This window comes from Ambystoma mexicanum, chromosome 4q (assembly GCF_040938575.1).
Source record: "Ambystoma mexicanum isolate Mex_15411 chromosome 4q, UKY_AmexF1_1, whole genome shotgun sequence".
Lineage (NCBI taxonomy): Eukaryota > Metazoa > Chordata > Amphibia > Caudata > Ambystomatidae > Ambystoma > Ambystoma mexicanum.
In genome coordinates this window covers 18,849,611-18,862,897 of record NC_090928.1, presented here as the reverse complement: position 1 = coordinate 18,862,897, position 13,287 = coordinate 18,849,611, and positions in this window count along the sequence as shown.

Genomic DNA, 13,287 nt, shown 5'->3' with positions numbered 1-13,287 from the left:
GTGAGGCAATGCAAAAAGGGTTGATAGTGCACCATGAAGAACAGAGAATTACATTTAGTTTCATTGTCTGCAATGAGCGCCAATATTTTGGAACACTGGAGCAGTCTGGCAGAGTGCTGAGACTACAAAGGAGACTGGTTGTGGAAAAGAGTAGATATTCTTAACCAAGGCTGGAGGAAGACAGGAGGCAGGCTATCTGAGGCTGGAGGACACGCACAGGTTGTCTGCAACCCCTTTCCATGCAAACCCTATGGGTGGGAAGGGGCTAAACCCTCCTTTTTTCTGCCTGACTTTTTAAAGCCTTTGAAACTGGACCTCATGGCTTTTTGAGTAGCAAGAGAATTTGTTAATTTTGCTGTTGAGATGGACTCCTATTTTTGACCAAGCTGTATGGGAACTCTCCCAACCTCTGGCGATCAGCTCACTGCCTATTGAGCAGGCTTCCAGACTCCCATCTCCCTACCTTCTATCTTCTAAAGAGCAGTGATTATGAATTCTGTATTCGTATTTTAATATCCCATTGGGAAAAAGGAGAGGTATTGAGCATTGAGAGTTCAGATCATTCTATGAAGTGCCTAGCAAGATCTGATGAGGTAAACTGTTACCTTTGAAGGAGCTATTATGTGTTTGAAATTATTGATTGATTTTTAGTAGACATATAGGCAGGCCATTGATACAATGATGGCTGCTTATTCTTTACTGACCTTTTGCATATACATTGTGTAAGGGCATTCATTGAGTATACATTGCTGAGAATCTTGTCAGAAACATTTGAACCATAATGTGGGGGCATCAATTTAAATGTCTTTTGTATCGATATGTTATGTATGGTACATGTCTTTAATACACACAAAGGGTTACTGGAAGGTATGAACAGTGGCTCATCACTAAAATATAATGTGACATTAGCAAACCACGCCTGGGCAGATGAAATGGATTAGTCATCTACTCTCTTTACTGATGCACTTATTGTGACAGGTATATGCTTTTCTCTATATCCATTCCTACCACAGCCCCAGTGGGGGGTTCTAGGACCAGGTGTCATGCGTTCGAACGCATGGAGGTTATGGCGGCGGTTTCGATGGAGCGACCATTAGGCGTTCCACCACGCAGGTTACTTTTCTTGGGTTATCGGTCTAGTCTTTCTCACGTTCTGGCTGCGACCGCTGACACCCGGGAAGTATTTACTTCCGGGTTCCCAGACTGTCGGCGCATTGCGACGTCCTAGCGACCCTCGCTGTCTTGTTGCTATACGCTGTATTTTTCCCTTCTTTTCTCCCTGTTTCCGTTGCTTGCTGTTCCTTTCTCCGTTTCCTGATTCCTTCCCTGTAGTACTCAGCGGGCACGGCTGTTTCCCCTTTTTTCCTTTTTTTGCTTTACAGTCCTTCGGGGCTTCCCTAATTGCTTCTGGCCTACCCACTCTCATTTACACTTACCTGGATTCTCTTTCCCTCCTGCTGCTCTCGCTCCACGTTACCGGACGGTGGACATCGGTTCTGCTGGACATCGATCCAATCGTCTGAACAACTCTGCATTCTACCTGAACGTCGGATTCCGCAAGGGTTTTTTTACGCCTGTGGCTTTTTCCCCTTACACCTTTCTGCAGTGACGGGCCGGCGCAGCCCCCGTTTCCTGGGGGCCGCTGTGGCTTCCCACCGCGGAAGGTTCTCCTCATCGGCTGCGCATACTTACCAGGAGTCATCTAGTTATTCTACAGAAACAAGTTAATCAGGTGAGGAGTCGGAGGTGGGAAGCGGGTTGGACGATTCTGACTCAAGTCACGACACCAGGGACGTCATTTCACCAAAATGCCAGGGGTAGCGGAAGTGACATCAAATGACCATTGACCTCTGATGTCATCACCGGAAGTGATGTCATTTGACCCCACCCTGAAGTGACATCACGGGAAGCGATGGAACACGACCTTTCACCCCACAACAAAACAGGAAGTGGCATCACATAGCATTATTTCTGAGTACACTCTGAAAAATATGGTTGTGATATCACTGTAAAGTGATATACATTTCATACAAGAATGGATAACCAGATGTATCGTTAATATCAGTGCGTATAGGCACATATTACCAAATCACTGTAAATACAAGCAGACATCCAAGACCAAACGATAATGTGTTATTATATAGCACTTATGCATAATCGCTTCATATAGAACAAATATACATACAATATCACCCCACCTGTGTTGGTACTCATTTATCAACATCAGCAGGATGAAAGGCTGAGTTGACCTTGCTGGGAGTCGAACCTGAAACACACAGATTGCAGCAGCCAGTGCTCAACCCACTGAGCTATTTTACCAGCTATAGCGATCAAGAAACCAGCCACTCCAGAAACAAAGAGCCACATGCTGCTGGCCACAGCCCATGAGCCTCAATGTAAAGCCTCCATTTTAAGGGGTAGCAAGTGAGACCACAGGGGTAGCAAGGGAGAACTCAGTTGCGACCCCTGGTGACGCCTAAATGACGTCCATGTCTAAGACACTCCCCTGGAGGTGGAGGAAATGCTCTGGAGATAGAGGTGTTAAGAATCATGCCAGCTAGATTCAATATACTTCCAGTTGGGGCAGTGTTGCAGACATAGCCCAAGTGTAAAGATGAGAATTCAAAATGTGAATGCATGTGTGGAGCTTCTGAGACGTTTACTCTTTCTGTTTTGTTTTGCCTGCTTTTCCACGACATAAGCGTCTGAATATACTGAGGGAACGCGGAATAAGATACAACTGTTTGGCAATTATATTTTTGTTAAATCCAACAAAGCCAGTGGATATGTTTGCCTTTGTCTGTCTTTTAACGCATGATTGGTGGAGGTGGCTAGATTGTGGGAGGGTTTGAAGAGGCTTTTTAACCTGTTTGTGATATTATTTTATTGCGAGGTATGTGTACTTGTTTGTGCTAGGATTTTATTGCAAAGTAGGTACATTATAGGATGCTAGGTGCAATAGCTATAGCTATTTCATGAGCAGTTTTGAAATGTGTTTATAGTTCTATTTGATTCTATGATTTTATGAATTGTGATTGTTATAATGGTTAATTGTATAATGGCATGCCATCATAACAGCACCTGGTATGCCAGGCTACCTAACGCGTGCGAATAATCCATTAGAAAGGCAGAGGATCACAATAGCTACATTTAATTCCTTGCCCCTTATGTCGGTAATGCCACTGTTCCTTGAGAAGTGTTGCCCTTTATGTCTAGCAGAAGAAGAGAACCTACTTCACTTTTTTACATTTTTGCTTGGCATACAATGCTATAGGTGCAGAATTCCTGAAGATTATTCTTAGAGAGCTCTGTTTTACTCAGTGCCGACCAATATTGTATCTGCTTTCCTTGGAGTCACCACAGAGGCCATGGAGCCTATTACAATATGTGAGGCAGGCATTGCACAGAAGAAATAGTATATTATATGCTGAACACTCGCATACATTGGGGGATTATTTTTTATTCCTGTACTATGTGTTGCTATGCCTATTGTAAAATGTTGAGCATATCATGGTAATTCTATACAGTATACTGCAGCTTTAGCAGTGATTAGGCCGACATGCGCAGATGGAAAATAATGGAGTTGGGGGTTTAATTTTTTTATTTTCAGGTTTGTTTATTGAGCCAGGAGTGGCAATGCCCCAGTAAAAGCAAGGTTACAGTAGCATTAATTACAGCATTATCCATTCTGAGGCCAGTTAGAAAATAAACATAATATTGTAAAACAAGACAAGGAACAAAAACTTTACATACATAAACACAAGCCTATGCACAAGATAAAAATAGGACAGCTTGTTTTTATAAGATGGCCAGCTCTGCGTGCACTATGGGGTTTGTCAAATGGAAAAACCAACACCTCAACATGTGTGGGGGTCGGGAGACTGCAGGGGTCACTGTTTTGTTTACATTAAACAAAAGGTGGTCGTATGAGGCATTCATGGTGGTTTATCATCAGACGGGCGAAACATTGTGAAGACTAGCTTCAAGGACATCATAAGTTTGTAGTGACACAGCCCAAGCTTTCTTTTCAGCATCACACCAAGTGTCGAATTCACAAAGCCATAGTTTGTACTGAGGGCCCTTTGCAGACTTCCAAGACATGGCAATTGGCCCTTTCGCAAGTTTACACGCTAAATCCATAAATCTGATGATATGTTGGTTTGCCCTGTCTAGAATATGCACCCAACAGACACTCCAGCGTGGTCCAGTCATATCTGCTAACACTGGTCACCCTACAGGCCTATTAGATTTTGGACCAAAAGACCTGCACTTTTACACATTTCCAGAACTTGTGGATTAGGTCAGAGTTATCCTGGTGGCACCAGGGACATTTCAGCTTCGTGTTTGTATTGAATTTAGCTACTCTACTGGGTGTCATGTATGTGTGATGGAGTATGCTAATCTGTAGCAGTTTAAACCTAGCATTCAGGGATACATTTTTGGGGAAACCTAGCACTCATTCGCCACTCTGCACTGGTAATTTCAGGGTTCACATCCATCTCCTCTTGAAGTTTCTGGCCCTGGTTTCGAACCACTTAATGAGCAACGGTATAATCTTGCTACAGGCCTCCAGCCATCCTCCAGCAAGTAAATTGGGGCTAAGAGTGATGACTCTTCTGGTTTCTCGGGCCACCCGCTCCATCTCCGATTTGCCACTCCCCTCACCTTCATGTATATCAAAAATTGACCCTAGGGCAGTCCCGTCTGTACAATTAGGTTATCCAAATCTCTAAATGTACCTTTGTCGTACATGTGGGCCCATGTATATATGCCACAATCCTCCCAGCGCCTAGAAACACACAGGTCTTCCCTGTTTGTACATACATCAGCCACTATTGGCACATTGGGAGAATAGGGGCGATACACCTTAACTACTTGTAAAGTTATGGCCCAAATCGGCCTATCTAGCCCGACAATCAAAGGCAGAGAATTCATGCAGCTTTCCGGGAGCCATAGTATTTCATTGAGCCTGGCAGGTGTCAGTAAATGTTGGAGTAGTGATCATTCAAATGCACAAGGGGGGTACTGGAGTCCCTCTGCCAGACATTAGTCCTGGTTACGAGAGACTTACCCCGAGTCTTTAGCTCACTATCTTTCACAGAGAAGAAATATCCCAAACATATCAGTCTTTGTCCTGCCCTGGGGCAGTCCGGCACCGAAATACTAGGCAATTCTCCTCTGAACAAAAGTACCAACAGCAACCCCAGACACGTGTTTCGGTCTGATTGGACCTCATCAGTAGGGTGGAGCTGTGCCTCTCTAAGAATAGTGAGCAAGGGGTCCATGGCTGGATTCCCCTATTAACTTAGGGTGAGACCCAACGTTACTTAAATATGCAAATTAACAATGGGTGTCCTGGGAGTCCCTGTGCCAGACATAGTGATAATTCAGACGTGGGGCCATCAGATAGCCACTTTGAAAACAAGCTCAATTGGGCATCTAAATAGTAAAGCTCGATCCTTGGTAATTGCGCCCACCATCTTTATAGGGCAAGCACAACACATTAAGGGTCAACCTGTGTCGACCTGGGCCCCAAAGGAAATCCCTAATTAATAAATCGAGAAGACAAAAAAAAGGGTACCCCTATATAGTAATGTACATAAGTGAAGCTGTAGAGGAATCTAGGTAGGATGATCATTTTGACAATGGCAATTCTGCTCATGAGTGACAGCGGTAACCAAGACCAGAAGGACATGGATTGCTTATGGCCACCCACCACTTTGAGCGTGTTGTGTGTGTATCTTTTGATGTATGCATAATTTGAATGACCAGATATTTAAAGGATTGAGTCTCCCATGAGAGGCCCAGATCAGGCAAGGTGGCCGTGCTTTCCCCACAGAGAACAGCCAGAGGGAAGAGGCAAGACTTCAGCCGACTAAAGGAGATCCCAGATAACACTGCTAATCTGTCCAATACATCCAGAGTCATGAGGAGATTGTGTTGCACTTCACAAAGGTAGAGCAGGACATCATCCGCGTAAAGTGATATCAAGTGTCTAAGTCTGCCAGTCATGATGCCTACATGCAGGTATTCCTGGTGCAAAAAAGCTGCCATGGGTTTCATGGGCAATATGTATAGCATGGGTGAAAGTGGGCATCCCTGATAAGTCCCCTGATATATGTTCCACACTCACACTCCAGATATCTGGCAGCCAGATTTCACTCTAGCTGTACGAGAAGTATACAATAACTTTACCCACAGGGTGAAGCACTCACCCAGCCCAAAGCTCTGGAGTGGAGCAAGCAACAATTCCCAGTAGACTGAGTCGAAGGCCTTGATGGTGTCAAGGGACGCCATTGTGTAATGTTCTTCTTGGGAGTTTGTTTGGTCGATGATGTACTGTAGTCTAAAGAGGTTCAGGGTGGTGATGCGACCTGGCCCAAACCCGGTTTGGTCAGAGTGTATGAAGGAGGTGATAACTTTTACAAAGGCAGCACCATTGTGAGTATCTTTACGACGTAATTCAGCAGAGCAAGGGGCCGGTAAGAGTCGCACCTGCCTTTTGGCTTCCCAGGTTTGGGGATGGGTATCGCCAAGGTCTCCCTCATACCAGCTGGAAGTATGCCCCTTTCATAGGCCTCCTCCAAGACCTTCAGATGTATTGGGGTAAGGGTAGAGCTATATACTTTGTAAAACTCTGGAGGTAGCCCATCACTACGCAGCATTTTACAGGTGGACAGCGAGGCAATCATTTTACTTAATTCCTCCACAGTAATGGGTTGGTCTAGGGAGGTACGCTGATCGTCTGTGAGCTTTAGGGGGTGGATCAATGAAAGAACTAAGTATTCATGGGGTACTAGATCATCATGGCTGTACAGTTGAGTGTAATAGGTAGTGAAGGTGTCATTAATCGCTTGTTGGGATCTTCACAGGACCCCCCATTCTTCAAAGAGCAGCGTGGTCGGTGGTCTAGGATACTCAAGTTCCAGTTTACAGAGCTATGCTAGTAGTATCCCAGGCCTGTCTCCCGCTACGTGGGCCCGGGCTATCCATGTGTCATAGTCAAATTTGGACAGTCTCCCCCATGCTTTTTGGCACCAGGAATGGACCTCAGCTAATCTACCCTCAACTGACCGGTGTTGGTCCTCTAGTGTTCAAATCTCTTTCTCAATGGACTCCAAATTCTCCTGTAACTTCCGGTGAATGCCCCCAGCACTTGCTATGACCTCGCCCCAGATTACTACCATCTGTCCACGCTCCTAACTTTATGGTCAAAAAGGCATGCACCATGTCGGGATAGGAGATCTGGGGCTCGTAATGTTCCACTCACCCAACAAGGGGGAGTGGTCTGACATTGTGCTGCCCATATATTCTGTGCTACAAAGTTCTGTTTGTTGCCCTGACCCAGCAAAGAAATAGTCAATTCTTGTGTGTAATTTGGTGGGGGGATTAATAAAAAGAATACCCTCTAGTGGTTGGGTGCAGTTTCCTCCAGACATCCATCAAATCTAGATCAGTTAATGTCGCGTTCAGGGCGATAGTAGCTGGGGAAGGGCCCCCTCGGGGGGAGGGATGGGGTGAATCTAGCAAGTGTTGCGTTTCTAACGCAGTTAAATGTTCCCCCCTATAAAAGGAGACCCTTGCGTCTAGGTGCAGTGAGATTACAAAGTGTGCATACATGGGACGGAATCACATGATTTGTGAAGTATGAGTTAACAATGCAGATTTCTGTGTGGTTAAGATAACCACGTAGGATTAAGTACCTCTCTTCCCTATCTCTCTCCACTGCTAACAGTTGGAAGGGCAGTGACCCATCAATCCAAGTAAGCACACCTCTGGAAAATGTTGAGTATGTGGCACCATAGCCCATTCCGCCCCATCGGTTCAGGAGCACCTCTTGTTCGTCAGCTAGCAGGTGGGTCTCATGGAGTAACGCTATAGATATTTTCTTAGAATGGAAGTAAGACCTAAGGTTTCCACGAACATAGGAGCCCAGACCTCGCACATTCCAGGTCAATATTTTGATAGAAGCCATGGTTCTGTCATGTGCTGAGTAGTCCCAGTGGGACCTGGGAGGCCCCACCACTGAATGTAATGACTATTTCACACAATCCCAACCCCCACTGGACAGACATACTAATTGGTTGGTTCGCAGTGAATTTAACATTATTACAGATATTCTGAGGCAGCACCCTCTGCGCCTGCCCATTCAGCCATTTATAATCCTTGTGAGCCATGATGTATGGATTAAACAAGAATATAACATTAACAACACAACTGTAAAACATTGCCCAACAAACATGTGTAGTTCCGGCAGTCCCGCACCTCCAAGGCCTGGAGTGGCCATTGTGTGCCAGGTAGTGGGACCAGCAACAGGCTGGTGCCCAGTGTCAACTGTGAGCGTGTGGATAAGACCAACAGTGGGTAACTGAGCTTTGCCCCCACCGTAAATAAAAAGGACATTTGTAGCATCATTGAGTCTTAGTCTTTGTGACATTAGTCAGGGGAAACCAGAGGAATATACCAAGAGTCCTGAACTTGCCATTCAGGCAGGTTGAGAGCAATATGTATACTCTGTGTCGGCTTACCCATTCATACAAAGAGTGCCCACAGAAGCGAGGGGAGCGTGTCAGTTGAAGGGTGATAAATGGTGAAATGGAATCATACTGGGTCACGCTTTTTGTCAGGTATCTGTGCCGCATTTCTTAAATAAATTGTTGTGCTCCAACCACATGGTCGCAGCTTCAGGGCTGTCAAGAAATTGCAGCTTGACGTTGTAAAGGATCTTCAGTTTAGCGGGATACATAAGCATATATTTGATTCCTAATTATCTGAATCTTCGTCTTGATAGGCACAAATGTGTTTCTGGCCCTCTGAACTGCTAGCATATAGTCTGAGTATATAGCAATTCTTGAAGTGTCTCTTAGTATCTTGCCCCCTCTCTAAAGTATCGTAAATGACCACCCTATCGCGGAAGTTAAGGATCCTGGCAATCACTGGTGTGGGGTGGGATCCTGGGGGTGGCCTCTTCTGGAGGGACGGTTGGGCTCTTTCAATTGTAAAACCCTGCAATAGTTTGCCTGGGCCAATTTCCTGTACTAGCATTTTTCAATATGAGCGGTTGCTAGACCCCTCCGATACTGTAGAAATCACTGAATACATTTTTACCTAAGAAGTGACTGTATTTATTTCATCAAAAATGGTAGGTAAAGTGGTATACGTATAGTGCATAATAGGTGAGGTGTGGGGTAAGGGTATACGTTAGGGTAGGGAGGGGACAGGGGACTGCAGGGGTCTCCCCCTGCATTATAAAAAAAGTTAATTTAGTTTTTCAGTAAAATAAATTTGGTCACATCTCCATTAGGTATAATATTTTCGAATAAATCCCAGACATCCTGGCCCCTCAGCGCCCTCTGGTGAGCCGAGCATGCATAAATTATTCCTGCTTGATCTGCCCTTGGCCTCTTCAGCATGCAATTCTAGCATAATATTCCTCTTTTTGAGCTCCTTGACTCTCACCACAAGGTCTTTGGTGGTGACTGCAGTTTCATTGAATAGCGATTCTGCTATTGTGACCCTCTCAGCCAATTGTCTCATGTCTTGCCAGATAAGCTGTACATCAATCTTATCTTCCTCTATCTTGGTGTCTCTGGGGAGGACCGCAGGGAAGCAATCGCACCAAGAACCTGATTTTCTTGTGGGTCCTGAGGGGATGTGTGCAATGCTGACTGTTCAGTGCCTGGCACCTGGGGAGCACTGGAGTGTCTACCTTGGCTGGCAAAGGAGTCCATAATAGTCAGTTTGCCCTTGTTTTTAGTAGACAACATATTAGGAGGTTAGGTGCAGAGACGGTGTGGGGTATGTAGTACCGTACCACACGGTCACATAGACCAGATTGAGGATGTAATGGTCCACTGGGCTCTGTAAGCGTAGTGCCACTGAATTCTATAAACGTAGCCTCTTTTGTAGAGGGAGTCCCACTCAGGTCAAGCAATTAGCAACAGTAGCAAAACCACTCGATGGTTGCAGTCCAAGTGAGGGAACAGAGTTCAGTGCATCTGTAATTGGTAATGAGTGAAGAAACCTGAAGGGCCTGGCAGACCCCCACTGCTATAACAAAGGCAACCAGACCTGCTCAGCAGGTGACAACCAACAGGGAAACAGCCCATGCAGGGACCCACCTGCCAGGTGGGCAAGCTGCGCCCCTGGGACACCTGACAAGGGTGCAAGGGCCACTCGTGGGCAGGAGCTACAGGGTCTAAGGGCCCAAGACACTGGGGCAGTCAAGGATTTGCAGCAGGAGTATTAGCAACTAGCGGTAGGTCGTGGACCATGCCGGCAAAGCTTCAAGTTGAAAGGTGGCTGCAGTGGCGTAGAGTTCAGTGGCTTGTGCCTATTCCCAGACGGTTCATCCTCTAAGCGAAATCAGTAGGGAGCGATCTTGCACAGCCACGCTGCATGACAGCGCACAGATGAGGATGCAGGGTAGTGTTCCAGGCGGGCAGCGCCGCAAACAACGTTGTGGCTGATTAAGGTCGCACTGCGTTTCCACTCTGACTCTGCTCCGTTAAGGGCAGGATGTGCGTTCCAGCCTACACACCCCGCGACACATGAGGGACAAAATCAGGATTCACTTAATTGTCCCCATCAGCCACTAGTTCATTTAGGTTAGGTGTGTAGCAAGCAGGTCACTAGGGAAGGTTCTGCCCAGTATAGGCAACGCAGATCAGCAGTGTCCGTGAGCCGCCCCAGAGGCTTCAGAGCCGCAGCGGCCACCATCTTGGACCGCAGGGTGATCCAGTTTCAGAGCTGATTGCTTGCCATTCCCGGCTCTGATTTTCATCGAGGAAAAGCTACTGGATGGGCACTGGTTTCCCCTACAGGAGAATAAAGACAGCATTGGTAGCAGCAGAAAGGATCAGGCAAGGATCGCAGTGGTAGCTCCGAGCAGTCACAGCCCTACTGCATGAGCTCAGGCCAAGCCCCCTTTAGAGGTTTATAATTATAATTACCATTAAACGCTTGAATGCATGTATATGGGATGCAAGACGGAAATGGAAGTGTTTATCAATTATTACTCACTGTTAATAGTTTACTGGTGATTGACATTGTGACTAAGGCTCTTTTAGATATTTGTTGACTTACCAATTGCATTTTTTTTCCAATAAGTTTTTATTTGCGTTTTTAACAATAACAATACCAACATGAGGGATGACCTCCCCCTACTTTCCCACCCACTCCCTCCCTCCCCCCATTCTCCCCGTCCCTCCTCATCCGGGAATTGTCCTTGTTGTAGCTTCTTCCCTTGATGAGGTTGGATATGGTGTTGACGGTCTCTACTGCATGTCCCTTTGTGATTGGTTCCTGATGTAAGTTTTTCAAGGCTCGTCTTTCCCCGAAGGAACTGTGATCCCCAGAAGGATCATGGACCTAGGGCACCACGCGCGGCGTGCACCCTCTCTTAGGTATCGTAGTAAACCTGACCAGTCTGTGCTGAATCTGCTATGTTCACCTTGTATCTAGTAGGTGAGCCAATCCATGGCTACGAAGGAGCAGATTTCTGCTACCCACTCATGGTCCTGAGGGGGATCCCTTGCCTTCCACTTGCGGGCCAGGATGAGCGCTGCCGCCATCATCATCATGACAAAGTTTGCGATTTGGCTTTGATGCGACGTCCTCCAGCACCCCGTTGAGTCCTATCATTTCGAGGCCCCTGTTCCCTCCCGCCTTGACCGCTAGGACTTGCTCAATTGCTTCCTGAATGCCTCTCGAGTAGGTGTCCAATTTTGGGCATTCCCATCATATGTAACTCCAAGTACCCACCCCTCCACACTCCCTCCAGCATAATCCAGAGGTCCCCAGGTATATTCTATGTAGCCTGGCAGGCGTTAGGTGCCAATGGGAAATCAATTTCAGCCACATCTCTCTAATTTGCAGCGATCTAGATAGTTTTGGGATCTGCTCCCATAGTTTTGCCCAATCCGATTCCTCTATTGTGCCTCCAGTGGCCTCTTCCCATTTCTTCATATATGCTCTTGTTGGGGGGTTTTCACTCTATTTTATGTGTTTGTAAATAAACGTAACCACCCTTATATCCCCGGGGTCTGTGTTCAGGTAGTTCTCAAATGGGGTTAGTGGACGGGTCCCTGCTTCTTTCATGGAGGGATCTAGTAGCCAATGCCTCAGCTGAGTGTATCTGTACCTATGCTCTTCCCCCAAGCCAAAGTCTGCCTTGCATTGTTCAAAGAGTTTTACCCGGTCTCCCATAAACATGTCTCTCACCCTCTGCCATCCCCCCTGCTGCCAAGCCTCAAAGGCATGTGTTTTGTGTCCCGGGGTGAATTGCAGGTTGTCAAACAGAGGGGTATAAGGGGAAGGGTAGGTATTAATGTGTGACTGTTAGTGCCACATAGTCCCATGTGTCTCCCACCGCAGTTAGAATTGCGCTACTGTGCTTTTGTGCTGGCCTATCTGCTTTGGGCTTCCATGAGATACCTCCAAGCCACCCCCTGCCACAGCCCTATCCATCAGTCTCAAAATGTTCACCCGGTCGTCCCTTTGCCAGTCTCTCATGGCCCACATTTGCGTGGCCATATAGTATGCCCTGAAGTCTGGTTCCCCCATTCTTCCTTGGGAAATTGGGGTTTTCATTAATCTGGCCACTACTCTCGTTTTTTTTAATTCCAGACAAATTGTGTTGCAAGTATGTTTAGGGCTCTAAAGAAGGCTGAAGGAATGCAGGACGAGAGGGCCATGACGTAGTAGAGTAGATGTGGGAGTACTACCATCTTTAAGACGTTTATGCGCCCCATCCATGTTATCGTCAGCGGGTCCCAGTCGACCATCTTACTTTTAAGTTTCTCCAGTAGTGGGGGGTAGTTGGCTTGGTATAGTTCGCCCACCATATTGGCCAGCTTTACCCCTAGGTATGTTATGGATTTCTCTACCCATCTATACTGGAAGGCCTTTCTGAGATTTTGTTCTGCGCTAGCCGCAAGAGTGAGGCTGAGGATTTCTGATTTGCCTATGTTCACCTTTAATCCAGCCACTGCTCCGAACTGAAGGAGTTCTGTGTCCACTGCAGTCAGGGATGACTCTGGTTGGGTCACTGTAATGAGCATATCGTCTGCAAAAGCGGCTGCTTTGTGGGTGCTCCCTCCGAAAGGTATCCCCGCAATGTCCTCATTTTTTCTTATCGCTTGTAGAAAGGGTTCTAGGTGTAGGGCGTTAAGTATGGGGGGTAGAGGGCATCCCTGCTTCGTCCCTCTCCTGACCGCTACTGGGTCCAAGATTAGCCCCTTAATGGAGAGCCGAAGGAGCGGTTGTTGGTAGTTGGCCCTTACTCGG